Source organism: Chelonia mydas, chromosome 2 (genome assembly GCF_015237465.2).
Source record: "Chelonia mydas isolate rCheMyd1 chromosome 2, rCheMyd1.pri.v2, whole genome shotgun sequence".
Lineage (NCBI taxonomy): Eukaryota > Metazoa > Chordata > Testudines > Cheloniidae > Chelonia > Chelonia mydas.
In genome coordinates, this window is record NC_057850.1 from 114,962,935 (window position 1) to 114,989,396 (window position 26,462).

Below are 26,462 nucleotides of genomic sequence, written 5' to 3' on the forward strand. Positions count from 1 at the left end.
AACTAAACTCTTCCATATTTTTTTTTTTGGCCCATGGAAAAGCAAGCCAAAAAAATGAGAAGTGTGGGCAACAACGGAATATATGTCAAAACCTGGCAAAATCAAGCATTATTTAACCCAAAAAGGAGAAGAGTTATAGATGATTTGATTGACGATATAGTGAAAAGTGATCAGTTGCTCCTTTCTCCCTGTTCCATATTATAAGTACAAGGGGGACAATAAACTGAATTAGAGAACAGCACAGTCTGAAATTCCTGGAATAGGAACACACTGAGACATGAGTAACAAAAGTGCTTCTAATGGGCCTTTCATGATCCAAGTGAGAAACCATTATTAAGAGAGAAAGAGAGTGTGTCTCTGATGGGGAGGGAGTACCATCCTCTGAAACAACAGCCTTCTGGGTCTGCTGCAATGATAATTAATTCTGAGGCTATTGAGCAGAGAGTGGGCTGAGGGTTTGAGAGCTTAAATTCATGGAGAGTCCTTGTGTATTCTTTTGTATGGTTTAATCTATGCAATAAACACTTGGGATATAGGATGGGCACCTATAGTTATATCTTATAAATGCAAACAAATTAATCAGTTAAATAAATACAAGCTACATCCAGAGACAGGATACCACGGGACGCTGATTTTATCCAGGATGGCAGTTCCTGGGTTCCATTGGTTCAAATTTTTTAAAAACTATTATCTTTTTTTTTAACCGTTTCGATTCAGTCATCCACTGTAGATCTAGGTTCTCTCTAACATCAGCACTCTGACCCTCATTCCTTCCCTTTAGCGACTTCATTGCTTGACTTAACTTATGCGTACCTTCCTAAAGTCCTTTCAGTTGAATGCATCTGAAGTCTCAGTGTCTCCTCTACATTCTGACAATTGTAGGTGTTCTAGTTTAGAATTCTCCAAGTTGCTCCTCTGCTGCTGTGACATTGCACTCCATATTTTTATAAAAATATGTTTATATTTGTGGATATGATGTTACTGGAATATGCTTTATGCAAAAGGTCTCTTGTAAGGTATCATTACAAAGCTTATAATCTACTGAGTGGGGCATCCTATTTGTATAAATGTATCATTTTTGTATCTGAAACTAGGGATATGAAATATATCCTACAGTCCTATTGTAATTATGCAAAGTGTGGGCCATTAATGGTGGTTTGGAATTTTGATGACTCCCATTAACCAGGATAATTGGCTGTAAATGGCTGTGTTTACTTGTAAAACTTCCTGTATACATGTGTGCCAGCGAGTGGGTAATGAAGTCTCACATGTATGTGATCATGTCACCTGAACTGAAATCCATCTTTAACCTGGTGCTTTTCCATTTAGAAGGAAGGGGGAGAACCTAGAGGGAGACAAAGGATTCCAATCTTGTGCCAAAGATATAAAAGGGGGTGGAACAGAACGAAGGGGGCGGCAGTCATGAGAAATCCCCTAGCTACCACCTGAGCTGGAACAAGGACTGTACCAGGGGAAAGGATTGGGCTCAGACTAAGAAGGAGTCTTGTCTGTGAAAGAAGCTTATTGGAATATCTCTGAGGGTGAGATTTACCTGTATTCAGTTTCTTAAATGTATTAGGCTTAGACCTGCATGTTTTATTTTATTTTGCTTGATAACTTACTTTGTTCTGTCTGTTATTACTTGACACCACTTAAATCCTACTTTTTATACTTAATAAAATCACTTTTGTTTATTATTAAACCCAGAATAAGTGATTATCATCTGGGGGAGCAAACAGCTGTGCATATCTCTCTATCAGTGTTATAGAGGGCGAACAATTTATGAGTTTTCCCTGTATAAGCTTTATACAGAGTAAAACGGATTCATTTGGGGTTTGGATCCCATTGGGAGCTGGGTGCCTGGGTGCTGGAGACAGGAGCAGTCCTTAAGCTGTTTTCAGTTAAATCTGCAGCTTGGGGGCATGGTTCAGACACTGGGTCTGTGTTGCCGCAGGCTTGCGTGTCTGGATCTACAAGGCAGGTTTCTGGAAGCCAAAACTGGCAGAGAAAAAGGGCTCAGAGGTAGTTTCAGCACATCAGGTGACTGTCCCAAAGGGGTCTGTCAGCTGCTATGCTCATTGAAGCATTTATGATTTACCATAGTTTCTGATGCTTTGGTGCAATATTAAAACACACTGGGCCAGATCCTAGCTCTGGTGACAGCCCCTTAGCACTGTCCCAATGATGTATAGAGGCCATGTAGGAAGAGCAGTCCTACAAGGGATTCTTCCTGGTACAGGAGCGGCGTAGGGGTCTGCACTCTAGCAACTGCTGGCTGAAGAGCAGCCTATGCACAGCTGGATTATGGCGACCCCTGCTCTAACTTACATGGAGGGTTTCACTGGTGCCCAGAACACCCCAAAATCCAGGAGGTAAAATGGGTGCTTAAAGCTACCTTAGACCCCACAACTCCTGAGAGGGGTAGCACAAAATCTGGACCCTTGAATTAACCTCAGCATGGTAAGAACCTCAATTTTCAGCACTGCAATTGTCATGAAAATGGTATTTCAACATCCTGTTAACTGATGCTTTCACCTGGATAACATGCTGTGTATGGGTCTGTACCTGTTTACCAGGAAGGAGGAGCAAAATACACCTGAGGGGGCCTATGCTCCTATATTTTGGCCTCCCAACACCACTATTACATTCTATACAAGAAACAAAGCAGAGTTGTTGCTTAGCAACTAAGAGCCCACACAGGGAGAAGCTAATCAATATGGCTCTGACTATAACCCCTTTATAAACAAAAGTAAAACAATAATTTACTCTGAAATTCAGACTGTAGCATATTTTCCTTTGTGGTCTGACCTTTCCCTCCCCACCCTCTGGCTGAACAAATACTTGGGACTGATAGCTCAATGAATTACCACAGGGTGAGTAATGTTTTAACAGAAACCTGAATATGCTGTTAAGAAAGATGAGAGACATAACTGACAGTCCAGTAATCTTCAAAGCAGTTTTGCATAGTAGCAGACTAAAGAATTCAGGCCGCTCATGTCTTGTAAGCTAATGATACAATCACTTCCGATTTTAATACAATGTAGTAGAACAAGCCAATCATTTATTCTGTAGTCGTCTTGCATAACTGCATAAACAACAGTATCCCTCCTCCAAACATGGCATTTTTATGTTTTCCGTGAATTAACTGAAATTCAAATGCAGGTGCTTTCTTCGTGCAGTTGGAATCTTGTCCTGTCTCTTAGTTAAGTCCTGCACTGCAGCAGTCAAACATAGCCATGCTAAATCGTTGGATAAGCTGGGAGATAAATTACAAATGAATTATTTTCAAGGTTACCACATTGGTTTTATTTTTAGCAGAAGAAGATATATATTATTTGATCCCTTAGCTGCAGACAAGCTTCTGCTGGGGACACTGGGCATGGCCACTAGGTAACTCAAGGGGATGGAAGACCACGAGTGTCGATGAAACCCCCTTGCACTAGGCCCAAGTGACCTTGGTCCCCCCGCCTGGAGGCACTCGCAGCAGTTATGCTGAGGATCTGCAACAATATGTTGCAAAGTCAGACTGTCTGAAACTAAACAAGGCCAGACAGGGCAGATATGGTAAAACACTGCTGAACAAAGCAGCTTTATATATATGGTTTAACAGATGGTACAAAGAAAAAGGGAACTAGCTGGTATCTGGATTGGCTGGCTATATGGATACTTAGGGCAGCTTGCTATTGGATAAGTATGCTGAAGAAAGGATGTATAAAAGTCTGTGTAACTTCCTGCTCTGTGTACAGGATTTGAGGTGAATATCTCCCTGTACCATATTGAAGCTTCAAATAAACTTTTCTGCTTCTCCACCCCGTTGTGATTATTGGGTGACGCACCCCGGGCAACGAACCTTGCTGTTGCTTGCCTCGGGCACTTTGTGCCGGCAACGCTTCATTACAAAAATGAACTCATTTCAGCACACAACTACATATAGTTCTTGATATAAAGAAGAAAACACTTTTTACAAGGGAAAAACACTTGCAACTGTTAGCTAAGAGGCCACATAAAACACTATTAACAATACTGTTAAATCCCCACAGCATTACAATGATCAATTCAACAGGATTTCAGACAACAGCGAGCCACTTACAAAAACTCCTCTCCACCTCTTCATTATTGTGGGAAGCTTCCCCTCAGTTTACTCCACATTCCCCTCCCCCGGCCTGTATCTTTTGTAGTGTGCCCAGAAGATCACCAAATTGGGTTATCTCAGACCAAGACAGGAAGCAAGGTCCAAAGACCTGGAGCCCTCACAGAAAACACTCTGCCAGCTACCTCCTTTCTTGTATAATATGAGGGTCCACCTTGAGCAGCCCAGTTGTGGCAGTATAGCACAGGGAGAGAGATGATCTCTCAGGCAGGCACGTCCCAGGCTAATTAGGTCATAACCAACAACTTAAACTGCATCCAGAGACTGATGGGCAGGCACGGAAGACATCAGAACATGACAGGATGGGGAATGGAAAGAGTGGGAAGATGGTGGGGGGAGGCGCGGAAAGAAAGGATGGTATTAGTGAAAATTTTTTAAAATTCAATTAGTTGTTACATTTGAAATGTCTTATTTTGTGAATAGGAGTCTTTCGTTATTATTTAAATCAAAATAAATAATTTAGGTCCTGTTCTTGCAATTGATCCACCCATGCAGAGCCCCACTGAAATCAGCGGGACTCTACAGGAGAGCAAAAACCTCCCTGTATGGAATCAATGCAGCTGTATGTCCATATACTGTAAACAAGGACCTCATCTTCTTATACGTTTGCAAAATACTATGCATACGTATGTCACTATATACATAAATAGCAAAAGTATCACTGCACACATCTTATTAAACCATAGCTGAAATATAATCTATTTTTAATTAGCTTGCAGTAGAATTTGACATTGTGTATGAGGGCATACTGAGAGAGAGGGAGGCTACAGGGCAGATCTTCAGCTGGTATAAATTGTCACTTGGGCCCAAGACAATTTGCAACAGCTGAAGTTCTGCCCCTACACATAGTGGTTTTCATTTTAACCTCTCCTTGCACATTTGTAACTTCTTACCAGGCATGATGGACCATGACATATCAGATGAAAAATCTTTCATTGATCGTGCATTAAACATGGTCTCTCTTTTGCCTTGAGTAATGTCATTTTGGGGGGGAAACTCTTTCATGGGTAGGAAAGAAGGATGATTTTTTATAGGTGTCATAAATATAAAGGGAAGGGTAAACCCCTTTAAAATCCCTCCTGGCCAGAGGAAAAATCCTCTCACCTGTAAAGGGTTAAGAAGCTAAAGGTAACCTCGCTGGCACCTGACCAAAATGACCAATGAGGAGACAAGATACTTTCAAAAGCTGGGAGGAGGGAGAGAAACAAAGGGTCTGTCTCTATGCTGCTTTTGCCAGGGACAGAACAGGAATGGAGTCTTAGAACTTTTAGTAAGTAATCTAGCTAGGTATGTGTTAGATTATGATTTCTTTAAATGGCTGAGAAGAGTTGTGCTGAATAGAATGACTCTTCTTGTCTGTGTGTCTTTTTTGTAACTTAAGGTTTTGCCTAGAGGGATTCTCTATGTTTTGAATCTAATTACCCTGTCAGGTATCTACCATCCTGATTTTACAGAGGTGATTCCTTTACTTCTATTAAAAGTCTTCTTGTAAGAAAACTGAATGCTTTTTCATTGTTCTAAGATCCAAGGGTTTGGGTCTGTGGTCACCTATGCAAATTGGTGAGGATTTTTATCAAACCTTCCCCAGGAAGTGAGGTGCAAGGGTTGGGAGGATTTTGGGGGGAAAGATGTGTCCAAACTACGTTTCCCAGTAAACCCAGTTAAAGTTTGGTGGTGGCAGTGGAAATCCAGGGGCAAAGGATAAAATTAATTTGTACCTTGGGGAAGTTTTAACCTAAGCTGGTAAAAGTAAGCTTAGGAGGTTTTCATGCAGGTCCCTACATCTGTACCCTAGAGTTCAGAGTGGGGGAGGAACCTTGACAATAGGACTGTTTTATTTAAAAATAAATAAATAAATAAAATGGGGGAAGTTCTCTGCGAGGGATTTGAACAGATGCTTAGGTTCTTAGACATAGTCCCAGCAGAGATGAAATTAGTGGGTAGAGTGCAGATGAGGCAATCAAAGATGCATGATGATAAATGCAGCTTATCACACAGCTCAACAATTTATCACACTGATATTGCCACTATTGTCCATTTGTCTTACCACTACATATATACACACTTCATCTCTATCTGTCCAGCTATTTAGAAGTAAAGCACAGATCTGTGTATTCAGATATAATTCCCAACTCATTGTAAAAGTAAAAGTTACAGAAAATTCAGATAATTTCCTCTTTCACATCTCTTATTCTCCCACAGAATGCACACCAAACAAAATATTTCATAGTCCAAAGAAAATTATCATCTTCCATGCCATTATCTATACCAAAAGCTTGTTGAAGTTATCAAAATCACTGGCACTAGCACATATTATAAACATGTTGGGGAAGGATTTTCTATTTCCTATTAAAAATAAAGGCATACTTGTTTGAATGTTAAAATGCAACTTGCTTGGTAGCAAATGGTTAAAAGATTCAGCTTTTGGTCCTTCTGTGGTTTTTTTTTTGTTTTTTTTTAAAGGAAAAACTGTGCTAGTAATTACATCTTGCAGTTATGAGCCCAATTAAGAACATGCAATATGTCCCACTTCTTTTATTCTCTACTGATATAACACCACAGGCAGCATTAACTGTCTAATAAATAGGTGACTACTGCTTAACACTTTGTAATGCTTCAGCACTTTCATTCACTCCAGGCATCAACGCCTCCTCTCCCTTGGCTATTAGCAGATCAGCCTGGCAGCATGAGGATGCTACCATGTGGTGTGACCAGGCACACACGCACAGTCTTGTGATTCCCCTGGGCTATGAAAGGCAGGTGGCATAGTCAGATTCTGAAAAGGAAGATGCACTAAGCTACCAGATGAAGGTTTTAAAGACACTTTTTGCTAGCTAATTGACTGGAAAAAGGAAAAACTTCTACCTGGAAGGATCTATGTTTGTATGTCAGCTTGACTAGAAGGAGTAAGTGTGTAAAGTATATTTAATATACTTTTATGCACTGAGTTCTAAATATTTCCTTTATGAGCACCAAATTTGACTTACACATATAGGCAAATATGAATGAGAAGAAACATTGGAACAAATTCATCTATGCACAATATTTAACTGATCATGGAATATGGACATATTGAGCTCCTCTGTTATAAGTAAAAGTTTAGCAGGTTTTGTAAGCTATAACCTAAACTCACATGGCTAGTGCCTTCTAGCGAGGCTGCAATATTCAGTTATTTTTACAGCAAAGAGTAGGGAGTCACTACAAAAGTCTATGTGCATTACAAATTAAAAAGATACTAATGACAATTCATACACTCATACAAACTGATTGATCTCTGTAAAGATCACCCATCAGGAAGTATTTGAAAAAAGAACACCACAATAATTACACTCTATTTACATAAAATAAGGAATCAAGACCACCACAGACATGGCTAGCTCTACATGAATATGGCACAGGCAGAACTCACAAGACCTCCCCCCAACCTGTTTTGTCTACCAATAGCTTAAATCCTATGCAGCAGTGATTTTAGAATACTGCTCCCATTTGCTGAAGAACCAAAGGTTCATATTGTCTTTGTTATTAGAGATGTGCAGTATGTAATAATAAAATAAAACAAAATAAAACCCATTCAAAAGATTACAGATCATCTCTTCACATGAATAAACAGGCCTTATCAATTCAAATATATTAGTTGCACATGCATATATGAAGCAAGTAGATTAATGAAAAACAAATAAAAAGACCATATATTGTTTCCATAACTTTAGAGGACTCTGATACAGCAGTCTCTGATTTCATACCTGACTTTTCAAACACAAATTACATCAATACCCACAATCTTTTCCTATGTTTTAGCTGTAGTCAAATTTTCCACCACTTCATCAGATTTGGGGGGGTGGGGGGGTGAAAAAAAATGCACAGCCAAGCATTTCCACAACCAGTTAAGTTCAATTTTCCTAAGAAGTCTCATAGCTGACTCACAGAAAGCAATTGTCTCATCTAGAAAAATAATAGTTTTAGAGTTCTACACTAATTCACCTGGTGGCACCTTTAAGAAACTTATTACTAAAACAGAGTGAACTAAAAATTACTAACACAGTATAAAGCATAGGTGAGAGATTTTTTCCCATTCTTGGGAAGTCTGTGGGTGGAGAGCACTAGAGTCCTCCATAATGTACCAATTCAGTTAGCTTTTTCCTAGTAGAGCAAAGAAAGATCTAAAGATTCTATTCCTACAGAAACACGAGCAAGTCTCGGTTATTTCATCCAGAGCCTACTCTCCGTCTCACCCATCCTGGAAAAGAAGAGTCAGCTCCTCAGGTGGCATAAATCACCATAGCCTCGTGAAAGTCAAAGGACCTTGCACTTTCATCTCTTTTCTGGCCCACATCAGGTCAACAACATCACCAGTGTAAGTGTGACACTGTTAATTCTAAAATGGTGGAGGAGCTCTATTTCCAAATCAGTCTACAAATCCTTCAGATGTATCCATAAACCCCTGCAAATTATCTATCCTTTTGGGAATGAGATCCAAACTCTTGGAAACAAAGTTCTTTAAATAAAGAAGTCCATTAATTTAAACTGTTGAATTGTTTGTACTGCCCTTGGTTGGAGGCAGTGAGACTGCCATCCTAGTCTTAGTGTCTCCGCTCTGCAGTGGAAAAACCTACTCTTGGACTGGGAGATTCCTGTTTTTCAAAGTGACACAAAACCTGCTGCAAAAGATCCAACTCTGCAAGGGGGCACACAAAAAATCCCGAAGAAACTCAACAACAGCTCAGCAAACCATTTCTGCTTCCTGGGCCACATTTAGGGCCAGTCTGTGCTTGGCCGTTGTGTGGATGCACAGGAGAGAGTATGGGGAAGGGTGTCAGGAGCCAAGTAAAAATACACTCCGTACTGTTTCCTGAGCAGAGGGGCTGCTGCCTGCCATTGCCCCCAAGTCAGTTGCATGCACTAGTAAGTGGAGGTAGCTAGTTACTGAGGGAACAGCATGCTGCCCCCTCCCAAGGCTACGCTCTTGGGAAGCAGAGAAATCTCTGGTAAGCAATGTTTTTCAACATACAAGTCCACCCAGAACTCTCCACAGGGTAGTGCAGTTCAGGCAGGTCCTTAATGTCATAAACAGGCCATTTGCATTCCTGTGTACATGTTGCATAAAATGAATGTTAATATTGTGTTATCAATAGCATAGTATTTTTCCCCACTAGTGTTTAAATATTCTTTTTGTTGCTTTCATGTGATACTTTGGAGTGTATTTAATGTTCAGGTTCAGGACATATGCAGCATTTTTCTGTTAAACGCCAAGGAATAGAAAAGAAAACCTCAGTTCAGTCAAGAGGGGAGGAGAAGGTGTGAGCAAAGTCAAGGTGACGCCATGTAACAATTTTCATAAGGTTTTTTTGGCTTTGGTTTTTTCCCCTGCATTGGTACAAACAGCTGTCTGGACTGGAAGGTTCACTCTGAAAGGTGATGCTTCTTAATGAATTCTCTTCTGCTTCTGATCGAAAATATTTTCACTTCCTACATTGGTCTGGGTTGACTTACTGAATTTAGCATTTGTGAAAAACAAAACAAGGCACACAAAAATCCAGGCTATTCTACTGATCCATAGCAGCTAATATAACAGCAAGCAGCTGATAATGTTGAAAAATAAAAATAATAATGTTATTATTAATAATAAAAAGAAACAAAAGAAAAAAAACATTTAACTAATTTCTCATTGCTAGTATTTCATACCACTGAAATTTATACGCACAGCCAGGTTTTTTACGTTGGTTGAATGGACATTATTATTCTCACTCCTCAGCATAGTTACCAGTCCTCTATTATGAATCTGCACTAAACATAATATTTATTTGAACTCACCTTGCCTGACTGATCCGCATCACAATACCAACAACAACTCTCACAGGCTTTCATGGGTACTTTGTGCACCAAATAATTGTCAAATCAGGCCTATTGTCTTATATTACACTTGTACCATCTGTCTTATCATACAGTGTCTGCGTATGGGGTTCCAGCCTTCATCTCTCCCTGACCAACGTATTTATGATGGTCACTATTGTCCTGAAAAATTTCAATAAAAAATGTTAAAAACCAAAACCAAACCAAGACCATATACAACGTGAAATAACTGAAAGAAATAATAAAAAGAGAGCTACATTTCTACTTATTTATTGTAGTGAAAGCTGTTGTTGCCTGAACTAAAGATTATTTTTTGACTTTAAAAAATATTTATTTCTGACTAAACTTGACACCTTTTTTGGCTAAGATCACAGGTAGTATCAATGGAGATGAGACTGAGGTGCAAAGTCTTAACTCAGAATCTGACACAAACTTCCATAAAAGTCAGGAGTGTTTGGTTCTTAGGTTTTGGTTTGGGACATTCTTTGAGTATGAGATTGATACTGAACATGTCTTCTACCCAGAGACAATATCCTATCCCTGCAGATGGACAGACTCACTGATCAAGAGAGCTCTGCGCAGACACAAAATTTGTATCTGCAATCCATAAAAATGATCTGTGGGTATAAAGAGGATATCCATGGATATGCAGGGCTTTATATAAAAATTTTTGATCTGCATCCATCTGCGAACTGCAAAAATGGTCCACGGATATCCACATCCGTAGATATCTGCAGATATAAAGTGGATATCTGCAGATTTGCAGGGCTTTACTGATCTAATAGGACTGTGTTTTCAAGTTATTGGCAGACAATGTAGGGCTGACGTTTATTGTAGTGTGGAAAGTTTCTGAATTGAGGCCTGAACCTTCATCACTGAAATCAGTGACTTAAATGGAAACAGCATTGTATCCTTAAACAATTATGTTTAGGACTACAGTTAACTGTGTCCAAACTTATCATTAGGACTTTAAATGCAAGGACATGCATGATGTCTAGACTGACAGTCTCAGTGCTAATGAGTTACAAGTGTTACAAGTTCCCCCTCTCTCTTGGTGGGTCTTGTGCTTATTGGCGGATTTGCTCACCTTGGAGCTTCACGGCAGCCCTCAGCTTGGCCGTTTTCGTGAACCCACAGTCCAGGTCAACTCCTCCTGTGTCTGACCATGAGTTGGGAGGTTTGGTGGGAACCTGGGCCCGCTTTCTACTCCGGGTTCCAGCCCAGGGCCCTGTGGAATGCAGCTGTCTAGAGTGCCTCCTGGAACACCTGTGCGACAGCTACAACTCCCTGGGCTACTTCCCCATGGCCTCCTCCCAACCCCTTCTTTATTCTCACCATAGGACCTTCCTTTTGGTGTCTGATAATGCTTGTACTCCTCAGTCCTCCAACCGTATGCATGCTCACTCTCAGCTCCTAGCGCCTCTTGCTCCCAGCTCCTCACACGCACACCACAAACTGAAGTGAGCTCCTTTTTAAACCCAGGTGCCTTGATTAGCCTGCCTTAATTGATTCTAGCAGCTTCTTGATTGGCTGCAGGTGTTCTAATCAGCCTGTCTGTCTTAATTGTCTCCAGAAGATTCCTGATTGTTCTGGAACCTTCCCTGTTACCTTACCCAGGGAAAAGGGACCTACTTAACCTGGGGCTAATATATCTGCCTTCTATTACTCTCCTGTAGTCATCTGGCCCGACCCTGTCACAAAGTATATGATAAATCATAATGGTATCATGTAGAAAAATCAAATCTCCTTTTATAATGAGCCTATATACAAAAGTCCTTCTTTTAAAAGTAGCAAGTAATAACAACACAATGAATCATGAAGAGGGGATGACACTGTATGGACAAAAGACAGAAGATGAGGGAGCACCCTGACTACAATGGGTGAAGTTAGAGAGGGGGTCAAATCTAATTTATTGGAGGAGCCACCTTATCAATATGGAAGTCTTCATAAAGGGCCAATCAGAACCATTGTGATCAAACTATTTTTAAATGCACTGTACCAAAAAGGCATACTGTGCAGCCTAAGTATTTTTTTTTTAATTATTCATCCAGGTAGTAGTAAATAGTATGAGCCGGAGTCTCAACTCACATAAAAGTATAGTTTTCAATGAATCTACGCCAATTTACGCAAGCTGAGGATCTGGCCCTAGGTTTGTAAAAATGTCTAATTAGGCCTTTAACTGACCTGAAATGTGCATCTGCAGAGCAATTTCTGTCAACTGGATAAACTGAATACTTTCTCCTTCCATGAACATTTGTGTTTCTTGCTCTTAAAAAATACTCCTATTCTCCAAGTTGAAAGCCACCCTTTCCTTAAATCAAATCACTTGTACTTTCCACTTCCATTCTTGACACCAGCTTGAGCTCTGGACAGAGTGTGAGTCCTGGGCTTTTGAAGTTCCTAGTTTATTCCATTTAGTGTCACAACCTCTAAGCATTATTTAAATGTACCTTTTGTCAGCAAATATGAAATATGAAACCCAAGAACAAACACACTGTAGTATATGTGTACAAATATACACACAAGCAACGTAGTATACATTACGTAGAATACATGTTTTTATATATATATATAAATAAAAAAAGTGTGTGTGTGTGCGTGTGTGTGTAGACAAACATAAGTGGAACCTTTCTCTATTTAGGCAGAATATTGGCCGAACAAATATTTATTGAGAGTTACTCAGCTGTAATACATAAGGGGATTCACGACATGGTACATCTGGACTCGTCTTAGTCTTTATGAGATAATTGCACCTTGGACCACCTAAAACAAGGCGTAACTAAAGGATTTGATTTTTAAATTTAAAAACATGGAATAGGCAGGAATTGAATCAGTCATGCCTCTGCACTGTTCATAAAGGAAAGAGACTATAAACAAATGGGCAACAGAAATAGTGCAATAAGAACAGGATTAATCTGAGTGTGATTAATTCAGTGTCAGATTAAAATGGATAGTGCCAGCTGTAACGGATCCATTCTGCAGCATTATTCTTTCCTGTCACTTTTTGTCCAACCCCCTCCTATTCCAAAATGGTAGATAAACCGGCAAGAGAGTTAATTGTCACATACATGGATTTAATCACATTGTCCACAGTGTTTGGGGGCCTTGCCTTCAGCGATCCATGACTAATTGTTGTGGTAATTTTTCAATCATTAACAGCAGCGCATATGCTGCAGACAAATCCCATGACACTCACCAAAGCCCAGTGGCAAGAGGCATACTCTCCTTCATAAAGGCCACCACACTCCCCACTACACCTATTATATCCCCATTAATATATGTCTGTTTCCTTTGGATGGAGATGGGAGGGATGTACTTAGACTGTATATTGATAGCTCAATAGTTTGTTTTTATTTTCTTTAAGGCATGATCCGGTGGGATGCTTGGTGGGGGAAAGAGAAGGAAATTAAAACTCCATCTGGGACACTAGCTGAGGGTCTGCTCTACATTCTGCTTGTCCTTCATTCATTTTATGTTGAGCTTGTGTGCTTCAGCAAGTGCCCTTTCTTTGTGTTTCAGCTGTATTAGAGATTTCCATGGCAACTGCCGGTGCTCATCTGCTGCACCATACTGTAGCCTCTCTCAGCTTAATTCTCCAGTCGCCCCAGTGTCAGGGCATGCTATAGGCACTGGTGGGACAAGACCTTGCCTTAGGGAATCCTCCCGCTGATTGAAGCCCTGCTCTAATCATCTCATAATATAAGTGAACCAGATCACATAAAAACAATTTTCTTTTTGAGATTCTTGGAAATAAAACAAACAAACAAAACCCCCCTAGAGGTTCTTTGTTGCTCAAAAGCAAAAGAAAAACAGCACCCAGGATCCTGAAACAGCAGAAGGGATTAGTTCCATAATAGTCTGGAAGGAATTGTGGGAAATACATAAAAGCATCTCTACCGGTACAACCTACATGACCTGCCCCTTTAGCTCAGCTGGCAGAGTGCTTGCCTGGGGAACAGGAGGCCCACATTTCAGTCACCTCTGTGACTTCTCTTTATAAATTAATTTATTCACTGGCATGCAGGCCAGTTTATGCTAAATGAGGTGTGTGGTGCCCTCCACTGGAGCCTATGTGCACTCAAGGAAAATGTCACATTCGGTACCCACTTTGCACCCTCTGGATGCACTCAGTGGGATCACGTTCCTCCCTTTCCCCCTCTGTTCGTTAATGTATTAACTGTCACGCAGGCCTGTTTATAGGACATGTGCGGCAGGTCCTTCAGAAGAAGGCACGCCCAGGAATGTGGAGGTCAGGAGGCACCAGATTCAGACACTGCAGCATCATTCCTAGAAAAAGACTATTTTAAAACGGAGGTATAAAGAGCACTCAGAGGCTTTAGAATGCAGATAAAATATTAGTTATTGATAGCAAGTAAATAATAATAATAATAGTGGAAAGATCACCAAAGAAAGTAAATGAACAAACAAGAGCTCATGGCACAGGAAGAAGAGATTAAATAAAAGTAAAGCCCACTCACTTCCTGGGCCTCCCGCCTCAAACAACTTTTATTTAGTTTCTGGTTCTCATCATAAGGGAATAAAAGAAGTCCTATTCTTTTGGCCTGTTTGTGACAGTCATGGCACCAACTCTCTGATATAACTGTTAGATAAGTTATGACAAGACCAATGCTTCATTTCCCCCTAGCATGGCTGTGACCATGCAGTGCTTCTGACATTCCAAGAGCCTCGTCTAAGCCAGTGGTTTTCAAACTGTGGGTCATGACCCAGTACTGGGTCGCAGCATGTAAGGCACTGGGTCACAGCGGCTCTGGTCAGCACCACCAACTGGGCTGTTAAAAGTCCTGTTGACAATGTTGCCCGGCTAAGGCAGGCTAGTCCCTACCTGCTCTCACACCGCATTGTGCCCCAGAAGCAGCCAGCAACACGTCTGGCTCCTAGGCTGGGGGGCCATAAGGCTCCATGCACTGCCCCCGCCCCAAGCACCGGCTCTGCATTCCTATTGGCTGGGAACCAGCCAATAGGGGTTGGGGGGGGGGGCGCAGTGCCTGCAGGCAAGACCCATGCGGAGCTGCTTGCATGCCTCCACCTAAGAGCTGGACCTGCTGCTGGCAACTTCTGGGGCACAGCGCAATCCGTGGTGCCAGGACAGGCAGGAAGCCTGCCTTAGCACCCCTGCTGCACCGCTGCCCGGGAGCTGCCCGAGGTAAGCCCCCACTCCAACCCCGCACCCAACCCACTGCCCCAACCCAGAGCCCCCTCCAACATTCTAAAACCCTCATTCCCGGCCCCACCACGCAGCCCTCACCCCCCGCACGCCAAACCTCTGCCCCAGCCCTGGGCCCCTCCCACACCCAAAACATCCCCAGTTCTGTTGGGTCGTGGGCATCAACAATTTTCTTCAACTGGGTCACCGGAAAAAAAAGTTTGAAAACCACTGCACTAAGCCATCGTGCAGGACAGCCACACTCACTCTTCTGTACGAGTCACGATGAGCCATGGTATACATTTACAAAATAAGAAAAGGAGGACTTGTGGCACCTTAGAGACTAACACATTTATTTGAGCATAAGCTTTCGTGAGCTAAAGCTCATGAGCTGTAGCTCATGAAAGCTTATGCTCAAATAAATGTGTTAGTCTCTAAGGTGCCACAAGTCCTCCTTTTCTTTTTGCAGATTCAGACTAACACGGCTGCTACTCTGAAACCTGTCATTTACAAAACAGTCCTTCAAACTTTTATTATTTGTCAACAGCTCTCTCTCTCTCTCACATCCATAAGTTTGTTTTGCCTGGCAGGGGGGCGGGAGGGAGAGAATTTATGGAATTCAAATGAAGCAACGTGTGTGTGTGTGTGTGTGTGTGTGTGTGTTCTTCTCTCAGGGAAAAAAAAAAAAGGGCAACAATATGTAAACTGTTTCTTGATTAATTTCTGCATGTGGTAGAGTCATTGTTATTACCGTGCTGTACTGCGTCAGTGTAATGGACACGGGAACTGCACAAGTTAGGGGATCTGCCTTCTAAAGCCTACCAAACATGACAAAAAAAATCCTGACACTGGCAGATGGCATGTGAATCACTGTAAAGGCAATTAGCAGCTCGCTGCCGGATTTTGACATGCTGGGGAGGAGAGAGGGGGTTTTCTCTGCTTGGAGCAGTTAGCGCTAAAGGGGATGGAAATAGGGATTAGTCTCACTTTGCTCCCACAGAGCCTTCACAACTGGTGTTGCTGGCTTTGCAGCTGCTGTACCATAGGTGCCCCTAAGTCTCTGGTGCAGAGAGATTTGCAGCAGCAATAAAATTGCCATCTCGTTACGTTGATGACTACAAGTCACAGTTGCTGCAAAGAGAGGGGTATTAAGCAGAATAAAGATCTGTGTAGCAAAGGAACAGAGCTGCCCAGCTAAGCACTGACACTGCTATGCAAAAGCATTATAGAGCATTACTGAAAATATATCAAAACCCTCCAGTGTTTCTAAGAAACAACTATAAACGGATTTTTGAACTGTTAAAAAGTTGGGTTTCTCTCAAAATGGCTCAGTGTGGCAGAAGGTAGTCTCAAATTTTGATCAGTTCAACTAAAAATGAATCCTGCAGCCTGAGCTTTGTGGATGCGTTTCTCTTCAAATGATGCCGGTTGACAAGAAACTGAAAAGAGTAATAATACAAACTGCAATAATAAAAATAGAAGTTCCAATACATGGTCCCATAAGATTCCACATGTAACGGTGCTGCACATCCTGGTTACAACTACAGCAGGAGCACAGCTCTGGCTAGACCAGTGGTTCTCAACTCTGGTCCACCGCTTGTTCAGGGAAAACCCCTGGAGGGCCAAGCCAGTTTGTTTACCTGCCGCGTCCGCAGGTTTGGCCGATCGCAGTTCCCACTGGCCGCGGTTCGCCGCTCCAGGCCAATGGGGGCTGCAGAAAGCGGCGTGGGCTGCGGGATGTGCTGCAGTGGGAGCCTCGATCGGCTGAACCTGCGGACGCGGCAGGTAAACAAACGGGCCCGGTGCGCCAGGGGCTTTCCCTGAACAAGTGGTGGACCAGAGTTGAGAACCACTGGGCTAGACCAACTCTGACAGTTGAGACCACCATGACTGCTAACCTGTGCTACTGTCACCTTGTTCACCCATCAACCTCCCCATTTGTCACCTTCTTCAGTTGTTATGTATTAGCTAAATCTTAGATTGTGAGATTTAGGGACTATTTGTTAGTACAGTGTCAAGTAAAATAAGACCCTAATCCCTGTTTGGGTTCCAAAAGCACTCTGGCAATAGCATTAACACTCAGATCCTTCTACTCTAAAAGCAGTCTCCTACCCCTTTTGCTAAAGGAGAATCTCCATTAGCTGTTTGATACAGGGCCTATGATGCAAACAGTTTTGATTCTCTGAGTCGCGAGAAGTGGGAAACATACTCTAGCTAGATCATTTGAATACTTATAGATGGCTTCCATCTGAGACTCTCAGTGCATTTTGCAAATATTAATTAAGCCTTAAAATGACATGTCAAGTAGGTAAATTATTATCACAATTTTGCAATAGGTAAAGTGAAGAACAAGAAAAATGGCTATTGAATCACAAGTAGTTATGGGTTTGGTTTTGTTTTTTAAGGAAATCCTGTTCTACAGGTTTAATGCAGATCTACGTTAACAGTTCAACGGAGTTATAAATGTTAATTGTGCAACTACTGTATGGAAACAAACCACAACCAACCAAAAGCAATTCCTACAATCAAGCAAGCCAGCCTTTCCCAAGTTTTAATCACCATTCAATACAGGAAATAGCTATAACTTCCCAGTTAATACTGCATGTGTAGAACTACCATACTAATTGCTAGGACATGAAAAACGATTACAGATACACTACGAAACTGCAGATCATTGTGCAGATAGAATAAAAGAAATACAAGATCAAACATTTAGAAGGCAGTCACTGGAGTATGGGAAATAATCAGCCCCGTGAGTATTGAAGTGAAGAGCTAATCATTTTAAAAAACACATGAATTGCCATAGTGGAGCTGATCAATGGTCCATCTACTCTGATATTTTGTCAGCTTCAGAGACCACTACCAGAGGAAGTTGTAAACCCCATAAACCATAATTGTACAATAACATGGCTACAGGTGAAGTTTCTTCATCATTGTCTAGGCAGTTAGTGACTGTCCTGAAGCATAAGGACTGATAACATTTTTATCAAACCTAGTTTAGCTGTTGATATTATTTGTATTATTCATATTAATTGTAACGTAACACTGTAAACAGGAGTTTGCTTACCATGCAATTCCAGGTGAGTTAATAACAGTTAATCGCTCATTTTGGCAATCCTCTTTGATATACCAGTTCATGCAGTACACAAAGCTAAGCCCTTGCCAAGCAGCATCTACTGAGTTAGCAGAAAAGTCCATACAAAAGCAAAAAATTTGTTTTTTAAAACACCCTCATGCTTTCAAGGAATATACACTTAAAACTGAATAGTGCAACACAATGCTTTGTTTTTCCACCAACTTGAACACTTTTGGGTAGAAAGAGTAAAACCTTAACACCAACATCTAACAAGCTTCTTGAACCAAAGAAAATTTAACCCTTGAAGTAGTTAGAAAGTAACGATATGATAGAAATTTAGATGCAAAGAAATACCGATTGCTAGTGGGAGTGAATGTTGAATTCAAAACAGAAAGTGCCAGTTTAACAGCTGTTCCATCTATACCAGGGTTATATGACTATTGAGAGTCAGGCCTACAGAAGGGAAGGCAATGTGACCCAGCGGACAGAGCACTAGACTGGGACTCAAGAGACTGGGTTTCTATTTGCGGTCTGCCATTATCCTGCTGGGTGACTGGGGCAAGCCATGTCACTGCTCCGTTCCTCGGTTTCACAATCTGTAAAATGGGGATAATCCTTAACAGAAGACATCTAAACAAAATCATGCACAAACATGGCTCTATGTTTCTTGAGGGTATCCAGAGACAGTGCTTCTCTAATACATTTACCTTAAGAACAAATAACGGGTGCAACAAACATAGGCTTCAGTGCTTAAAGAGGCCGTAGTGCTAGCATATCTGTAAATTCACACCTTCTGAAACTATAGCACATGAAAAGATCAAAATTTAGTTTGGTGACCACACATCACGCTGCTTCTTATTATTAATGTAACAGACAAAAGTGTGGTAGGAGCTTGACAGCAAAACAGGTCATTGCTCCAATGAGCTTACAGTCTAATAAGACAATGTACAAACAAAGGAGTCAGAAAAGGGATGTAACTTTTTTCTAATTGCATTAGTCTTTAACCATCATTATATGCCTGCCAAACCTTCAGCCCTTATCTTAGGGTATGTCTACAGTACAAAATTATATCGGATTTACAGAAGTCGATTTTTCGGAACAGATTTTATACAGTCAATTGCGTGCATCCCCACTAAGTGCAGTAAGCCAGCGGAGTGCATCCACAGTACCGTGGCTAGCGTCGACTTTTGGAGCGGTGCAAGGTGAGTAGCTATCCCACAGTTCCCGCAGTCCCCGCTGCCCTTTCGCTCCCGGTTGCTATGCAGACACGTGGCAGGCTGGAGGGCGCAGCCCAAACCCTCTCCTGCACCAGGATGGAACCGAGTGTTTACATGTCAAAACTACGAACACCAGCCTGACGTCAAATGTAGCTGGCCCCCGAGCGAGCGGTTTATTTCCAAGCAGGGAGGGGGAAGGAAGTTGCTAAAATAAGCCGGAGGTATGGACGCACATTCAAATAAGAGGAGAGAAAGAAAACCCAGCCAACCCTCTGCTAGGAGCTGAACCCCTCCACCCCTGCCCACCCACATCCCCCACCACTAATAGCTTCCCTGAGCGCTGCCAGAGATAAGCTCCCAGGGCTTTTCCTGTATACCTGACTAGTGCATCTGAGTTGAAAGTGCTGTCCAGAGCAGTCACAATGGAGCATTCTGGGATAGCTCCCGGAGGCCAATACTGTTGAATTGCATCCACAGTACCTCAAATTCAGAACAGCAATGTCGATTTTACCGCTACTCCCCTTGCCAAGGTGGAGTACAGAAACCGGTTTTAAGAGCCCTTTAAGTTGACAAAACCGGGTTGGTTGTGTGGACGGATCTAGTTTTATTTCGATATAACGTGGCTAAATTCAACATCATCGCGTACTGTAGACCAGGCCTAAATTTCAATTTTTTAATCTGTATTATATCAATTTTCTATTGATACTGTGATTTTAAAAAAAAAATCTTGCCCAGTCCTCAGAGCTTTGACCAATCACCAAATAATGCTTTTACCCTTTTCTACACTTAAGTTTTCTAAGAATACATAACCTGCATTTTTCCATTTCTAACTACCAGCTGCACCCACATCTACCTATTTTTAATTCAAAGCATGATGCTACCAGAAGTCACTATGACTCCAAAACAGGAGTGAGATGCTGATTTTGCCTAGTTCTGGTGAAATGTTGAGAAGCAGAATTCTGAATAATCAACTGGCAGGAGCCCAGCCCTAGATTAACTCCACTCATATTTTATATCGCTGTTTTTGCAGCTAACACATCTTTAGATGGGTAAACTGTACTCTTAATGTGTCATTTTGGATCAGACACAGCATATGTATCTTTATACACATAAACAGTACATAGGAACACATGAATTGCCATAATGGCTCAGCTCCATGCTCCATCTAATCCAGTATCCTATCGCTGACGGGTGCAGGAAACTGCATCGTAGGAAGAGATGGGATAATATGCCCCCCACCCCACCCCAATTAAGGTTTCATCCTAATCTAGGAGGAATGTGCTTTTGCTTTGAAACATGAGATTTTATCTCCCCTCCAATGCTCTTTTTGTTAACATGGATAGCAAGTGCAAATATATACAGAATAAAGTCTTTGGAACTCTCCCAATTAGTGCTCATGAAAGTGAGGAATTGTTATCCTGGCCTTGATTCTAAAAAAAAAAGAAAATGGAGCTCAGATAAAGTGCTCAAATAAATCTGTTAGTCTCTACGGTGCCACAAGTACTCCTCGTTCTTTCTGCTGATACAGACTAACACGGCTACCACTCTGAAACCTGGGAAATTCTAGTTAGTGCCATCAGTCTTACAGTAGTATCGTGAAAAGAATTCATTTAGTTGAGGTAAAAGAAATTTCAGTCAGAGTTTATGTTTGACTGTCCCTAGTGAAAAGTGTGTGCTAACAAAGTCAGAACTAATATGAGACAGGGAAAGGATTCCCCTAAATCTGTTTGTTCTTCTGGAATAATTCATTAGCTAAATACTTTTCAACTGTTACAATCAAAAAAGAATTCTTGACTGGAGCCTTATTTCAATGCATTCCAATAACATTTCTAGTATTGCAGTCCCCAATTCTGTCTTGAATCAATCAATATTATGAAACAAAATTCAATAAATTCATCTTAACATTTTTTTTAAAAAGAGGAGAAACTCTGAATTACAATAATATCAGTGACAGTCCCAGCCACTTATAGTAAGGAGATGAGACTGATGCATGAAGAGCCCAGTTTCTGAATTAGGATGCTATTTATTCTCAGAAGTGGAAGAAAAAATGGTTACCTACCTTTCATAACTGTTGCTCTTTGAGATGTGTTGCTCATGTCCATTCCATTCTAGGTGTGTGCGCTCCCACGTACATAGTCATCAGAGACTTTTGCCTAAGCAGTATCCATAGGGCTGGCTGTGGTGCCCTCTTGAGTGCTGGGCTAACGTGTCGGTATATTAGGTGCAGCAGGGCCTACGCTCTCTCAGTTCCTTCTTACCAGCAAGTCCAACAGAGGGGCAGGAGGGCGGGTAATGAAATGGACATGTGCAACACATCTCGAAGAACAACAATTACAAAAGATAGGTAACCATTTTTTCTTCTTCGAGTGCTTGCTCATGTCAGTTCCATTCTAGGTGACTCACAAGTAGTATTCCTGGAGGTGGGCTCCGAGCTCACAGTCATGCGGCTTGCAACACTGCTCTACCAAAGCCAGCATTGTCTCAGGCCTGCTGGGTAAGCGCGTAATGAGATGTAAACGTGTGAACGGATGACCAGGAGGCAGCCCTACAGATATCCTGGATCAGCACTTGAGCTAGGAAAGCTGCTGAAGAGGCCTGCACCCTAGCTGAATGGGCGGTCACAATCGCCGAAGGAGGCACCTTTGCCTGATTGTAGCTGTAGCGGATACAGGCAGTGATCCAAGACCAAATCCTCTGAGCAGACACTGGACAACCTTTCATCCTGTCGGCCACTACGACGAACAACTGTGTCAACTTATGAAACAGCTTGGTCTGCTTAATATAAAAGTCTAGCACCCTTCTGACATCCAGAGAATGAGACCTGCGCTCCTCCTCCATCTTATGAGGCTTTGGAAAGAAGACAGGTAAGACTATGTCCTGGCTCATATGAAACTGTGAAACAACCTTGGGTAGGAAAGCCGGATGCAGCCACAGCTGAACCTTATCCTTGTAAAACACCATATAGGGCAGCTCCAAGGTAAGTGCCTTAAGCTCAGAGACCCTGTGGGCAGATGTCATTGAGACCAAGAAAGCGACCTTCCAGGAGAGGAGGAGGAGGAGGAAGAAGCAGCAAAGCAAAGGCTCAAAGGGGGAACCCATGAGCAGCGATAGCACAAGATTCAGGTCCCAAGGTGGGACGGGGTTCCAGATATGCGGGTAGAGGCGCTCCAGGCCCTTGAGGAACCTGTCAGTCTTGTCTTGGGCGAAAACTGACCTGCCCTTGAGCAGAATGTAGAAGGCCGAAATAGTGGCCAAATGGACCTTAACAGATGAAAGGGACAAGCCTTGGAGTTTGAGATGCAGAAGGTCATTTTTGACCAGGGAGGAGTATAAAAATATTGCTCAGGCATGCAGGAGTGAAATCAGGAAGGCCAAATCACACTTGGAGTTGCAGCTAGCAGAGAGATGTTAAGAGTAACAAAAAGGGCTTCTTCAGGTATGTTAGCAACAAGAAGAAAGCCAAGGAAAGTGTGGGGCTCTTACTCAATGAAGGAGGCAACCTAGTGACAGAGGATGTGGAAAAAGCTAATGTACTCAATGCTTTTTTTGCCTGTCTTCACGAACAAGGTCAGCTCCCAGTCTGCTGCACAGCATGGGGAGGAGGTGACCAGCCCTCTGTGGAGAAAGAAATGGTTTGGGACTATTTAGAAAAGCTGGATGAGCAGAAGTCCATGGGACCGGATGTACTGCATCCGAGGGTGCTAAAGGAGTTGGCGGATGTGATTGCAGAGCCATTGGCCATTATCTTTGAAAACTCATGGCAATCAGGGGAGGTCCCAGAAGACTGGAAAAAGGCTAATGTAGTGCCCATCTTTAAAAAAGGGAAGGAGGAGGAACCGGGGAACTACAGGCCGGTCAGCCTCACCTCAGTCCCTGGAAAAATCATGGAGCAGGTCCTCAAGGAATCAATTCTGAAGCACTTAGAGAAGAGGAAAGTGATCAGGAACAGTCAGCATGGATTCACCAAGGGCAAGTCATACCTGACTAATTGCCTCCTCTGACAAGATAACTGGCTCTGTGGATGAGGGAAAAGCAGTGGATGTGTTATTCCTTGACTTTAGCAAAGCTTTTGATACGGTCTCCCACAGTATTCTTGCCAGCAAGTTAAAAGAAGTATGGATTGGATGAATGGACTATTAGGTGGATAGAAAGCTGGCTAGATCATCATGCTCAACGGGTAGTGATCAATGGCTCCATGTCTAGTTGGCAGCCGGTATCAAGCGGAGTGCCCCAGCGGTTGGTCCTGGGGCCGGTTTTGTTCAACATCTTCATTAATGATCTGAATGATGGGATGGATTGCACCCTCAGCAAGTTCGTGGATGACACTAAGCTGGGGGAGAGGTAGATACCCTGGAAGGTAGGGATAGCTTCCAGAGTGACCTAGACAAATTGGAGGATTGGGCCAAAAGAAATCTGATGAGGTTCAACAAGGACACGTGCAGAGTCCTGCACTTAGGATGGAAGAATCCCATGCACTGCTACAGGCTGACTTGCTAAGCAGCAGTTCTGCAGAAAAGGACCTGGGGATTACAGTGGATGCGAAGCTGGATATAAGTCAACAGTATGCCCTTGTAGCCAAGAAGGCGAATGGCATATTGGGCTGCGTTAGTAGGAGCACTGCCAACAGATTGAGGGAAGTGATTATTCCCCCCTATTCAAACACTGATGAGGCCACATCTGGAGTACTGTGTCCAGTTTTGGGCCCCCCACTACATAAAGGATGTGGACAAATTGGAGAGAATCCAGCAGAGGGCAATGAAAATGATTAGGGGGCTGGGGTACATGATTTACAAGGAGAGGCTGAGGGAACTGAGCTTAGTTAGTCTGCAGAAGGGAAGGGGGGGGGAGCAATTTGATAGCAGCCTTCAACTACCTGAATCGGGGTTCCAAAGAGGATGGAGTGGTGGCAGATGACAGAACAAGGAGCAATGGTCTCAAGTTGCAGTGGGGGAAGTCTAGGCTAGATATTAGGAAAAACTATTTCAGTAGGAGGGTGGTGAAATCTCCATCCTTAGAGGTTTTTAAGGGCCGGCTTGACAAAGCCCTGGCTGGGATGATTTAGTTGGGGATTGGTCCTGCTTTGAGCAGGGGGTTGGACTAGATGACCTCCTGAGGTCTCTTCCAACCCTAATCTATGATTCTATGATGGAGGCCGGGGAAACGATGCGGAACTTCAAATTTTTGAGGTGCTTGTTGAAGCATCGCAGGTCCAAGCTGGGTCTCAGGCCCCCTTTTGTTTTCGGAATTAGGAAATAATGGGAGTAGAATCCTTTTTCCCAACTGTAGGGTGTAGCCCGAAGAGATTATGTTGAGCACCCAATAGTCCGAAGTTAGCCGCGACCGGGCTGCAGGTGGTTGAGGAAAAAGTAGGAAGGTGAATCCTGCTATGTGACTGGCCCGCCGTCCTTGAGCTCATCCTCAAAATGCCTGTCTCTGTCTTCCATAGTGTCTTGAAGGGCCGGGCTGAGCAAGTGAATGGGAGGATGAGGGGCAGCGTCATTTAAACCCCTTGTCTTTGTCTTTTTTTCTATAGGTGCTCTGCTGGGGAGGCCCACAGGACCTAGGCGGAGGAGGTGGACGACGGAACTGCTTCCTAGCCTGCTGAGGAATATGAAGGTCCAGGGAGTGGAGAGTGGCGCGGGAGTCTTTAAGGCCATACAGTCTTGTGTCTGTGAGCTAAGAGAAGAGCCCTGCTCCCTCAAATGGATGGTCCCGGAGAGTGGACTGCATCTCCTGGGATAACCCCGAGGACTTCAGCCAAGAGCTACACCTCATCACCACCACAGAGGCAACAACCCTGGTCGCTGAGTATATTGCATCCCTGGTCATCTGGAGGGCGCCTTTCGCCACTGCTTTGCCCTCCTTCACTAAAGCGGCAAACTCCTGGGCACAGTCCTGTGGGAGGGCCTCCCTGAATTTGCTAAGGGAGTCCCACAGATTAAAATTGTACCTATCCAACAGGATCCTATCCTGGTGGTTAGACACCCGAAATTGCAAACTGGCAGTCGAATAAATCTTTCTGCCAAATAAGTCCAGTCTCTTGGAGTGTTTATTCTTTGGTGTGCCGCTCACCTGGCCCTGCCTGGTCCGCTCGTTAACTGGGGATACAATCAGCAACTCAACTGGTGCGTGAGTACAGAGGTATTCAAATCCCTTTGCGGGGATATAATACTTCTTTTCCGCGTTCTTAAAAGTGAGCGGAATGGAAGAGGGGGTCTGCCACAGCATTTTCGCAATCTTAAGGATCCCTGTGTGGACGGGAAGTGCGGTACGGGCCAGGGTTGTGGAAGATATGATGTTGTAAAGATCATCTGATTGCTCAGCCAACTCCTCAGTTTCCAGGTTTAAGTTGGCAGCCACCTTTTAAGGAGGGCCTGATGCTCTTTAAAGTTGTCCGGGGGACTGCCAGTCTGGGACGGTCCCACCACCACCTTGTCCAGAGATGAAGACGACGAGTGCATCGCAGGAGGAGGGGTGAGTTCCCCTTCCTCGTCTGGAGACGGCTCATTAGGCGTCTGAGCCTGTCGTGCTGCCCCCATGTCAGATTCTGCACCGTGCTCCGACTCTGGTGCCAGCAGAGCCAGGGGTGGTTTGTCCGAGACGGCCAGGGAGGAGTGGTGGGACTATGGAATCGGCATTATCGGTAAGCCCCACGGGTTCCAATAAGGCCGTTGAGCAGGCCACTGGCCCTGCTGCCACGTTGCCACCATGGATGCTCAGCTGGTCTTGTGGGTCGATGGCAATTCATACTTTCTTGGCGAGGGGCTGAACTCCGGCTCTTACTCAGACCATTTTCCTTCTGGTGACCAGGGCAGGGCTCTGGAGGCCTGAGTCTGTCGACTGACCCTTGCTGGACACCGGTGTCTACAGTGCGGGATCAATGCCTGCCCGTCGAGTGGCATGAGGATGGTAGAGACCAGTGCCATGATGGGGAGCAGTCCTGCACTGGTGGGGACCGACACCTGGGAGATCGTCTAGGTGATAGTGACCTGCGCCGGGGCGATC

General features: G+C 43.2%; 1 protein-coding gene across 5 annotated transcripts in view; it reads right to left on the minus strand.

Annotated features, from left to right (window-relative positions):
• The window catches only part of FARS2 (phenylalanyl-tRNA synthetase 2, mitochondrial), a 371,424-nt gene that overhangs the window by 193,583 nt on the left and 151,379 nt on the right, over window positions 1–26,462 (minus strand). The gene's annotated exons all lie outside the window — the stretch shown is intronic.